This window comes from Mus pahari, chromosome 14 (genome assembly GCF_900095145.1).
Source record: "Mus pahari chromosome 14, PAHARI_EIJ_v1.1, whole genome shotgun sequence".
NCBI lineage: Eukaryota > Metazoa > Chordata > Mammalia > Rodentia > Muridae > Mus > Mus pahari.
The window spans coordinates 62,557,604-62,559,817 of NC_034603.1; positions in this window are offsets into that span (position 1 = coordinate 62,557,604).

Genomic DNA, 2,214 nt, shown 5'->3' on the forward strand with positions numbered 1-2,214 from the left:
CTCGAAAGCCAAAAAGTGCTTTGGAGATGAGTTTCCTGGGCCCCTAGGAGGAGGGGGGGACAGGAGGTTGGGGAGCATCAGGCTGTGGGGGGAGAGGAGCAGGAGGAGAAAGTGGGAAGCTGTGGGAGCCAAGGAAGCCAGGGCAAGCTTTTCCAAGGAGCCCAGCACCCTTCTCCCAGAAGGCTCTCCCTGAACTCCTGTCAGGCTTTCTCCTTTGTCTGTCAGACATGCTTCTCACACCAAGTCAGCAATTCTGTCTAGGCCTCTTCTGCCTCTTCTTGCTCTGTTCCAGAGCCAACACGGTGCCTCCAGAACCTCGTCCCAGTTCAGAGCGTATGCCTGCGCTTTGCTGTGATTTTTCTCACCCTGGAAGGAGAGAGACCGGGGATGCGGCTTGTACACATCCTTAGAAACGGCACAGGGGAAAGAACTCCAGTGGGTGGACACCTGGGTAGGGTCTTGGGTTCCTTGCCATCCCCCAGCTGGAATATCAGCATGCTTTGTAAACATGGCGGACATGAAGGAAAAAAAGAGCAGGAGGGTTCGTGGGACTCCGCCCACAGTCCACTCTCAGAATTAGCTAAGGAACCACCAGACTGGGGGGGGGGGGGGACGGGACAGTGAGGACGGCCTCCAGCCAGAAAAGCTATTGAGGGGTTAAGGAGATGACAGAAGGGAGTCCCAGCTTATGGTCACTGTCCTGTGGAACTGAGGAAAAGACTGACTGCGTCCTCTCTAGACCGATGTCCTTTAATCATCAGGAAGTTGGCACAGAGAGACCGTGCCACTTACCTGAGGTCACACAGAAAATGAGAGGCAGAGAAGGCTGAGGGCTGGGGCCCCTCTACCTGTATCAGGCTACTTCTGGATAGACTGCTCCTCATGGGTGCTCAGCCCCTGGCCAAAAAGAGCCCCCCTAGAGAGGAGGAAGTTACTGCCAGAACTGTCAGTCACCCAGAAGGCTGGAGAGTTTTGGAAAGCGCCTGCGATTCCCAGGCGGTCCAGTTGTGATGTGCTGAGTCCCAGGAGAGTCTAGGATGCTCAGAGATTCAGGAGGCATTAAGGAAGGGGCTGCTCTCTGCTCAAGGTGAGAAGGTGCTGGGGAGCGCCCAGGGAGAAGGAGAACCAACAGGCGGGGCCTGTGGGCCCAAATTCCTGGGTTGTCTCCCAGGACAAATTAGTTCAGGACTGGAAGTGTTTGCTGAGTAAGCTGAAGGCTCCACACCCTGGAGGATCAGCTGCGTGAGGGAGGGGCGTCCCCCACCCCCACCCCACCTCAGGCAGTTCACCTCACACCTGGCAAACAGCAGCAGCAACAGCACACGCTTCCCTGTGCGCCACACCGAGGGCACCCAGCCACGTCATGCGACGCGTGTGGCACAGTCCCACACCCACCCCTGGGGCCAGTCAGTTGTGCCCTGAGCTCAGGAATCACCAATGGGAGACCCAGGGAAGAGTGGGGCGTCCTCAGTCCAGGGAGCAGGGGCAGCTGGAGGAGTGCGGAGGCCGAGGGAGCAGGAAGGCAGGCTGGTAGGAAGGAAGCAGAAGAAACTGCTCCAAAGTTCTAGTCTGGAAAGGTCCTTGCCAGGCACACAGCTTCTGCGCCAAGGGCTTTCCTGAGTCCCGTCTTATTGAATCCTGATAACCACCTGGCGAGGCCAGTGCCATTATGATCCCATCTTACAGGTGAGATAGCTGAGGCTGTGTAACCTCGGGTCAGCCACCTGCCCTCTCTGAACCTTACTTTCACTCTGCTATAAAATGCAGCTAATCATGTCTCTCCCAGAGCTGCTGAGGAGCTGAAGTGGGATAGCTCGCACCTGTGAACAGCTTGCTACAAAGCTTGTCGCCAGGATGAGAGCCCAGCAGACTGCTGCCACTTTTCCCTTTAGTCAACCAAAGGCAATTCGAACAGTGCTGACCCAGGGAGGTCTTAGAACCCTCAGTTGGATGTTCCAAGGTGGGCAGGCCTTCCTCCTCTGTGGGAGGTGGTCTCCGGTAGAATTCCTCTTTATGTGGCTGGTGAAATGACTCGGTGGATAAAGTGCTGACCACACAAGGAACTGAGTTTGATTCCTGAAACCAACCAATGTTAAAAAGAAAAAAACAAAGCCGGGTGTGGTGGCGCATGCCTTTAATCCCAGCACTTGGGAGGCAGAGGCAGGCAGATTTCTGAGTTCGAGGCCAGCCTGGTCTACAGAGTGAGTTCCAGGA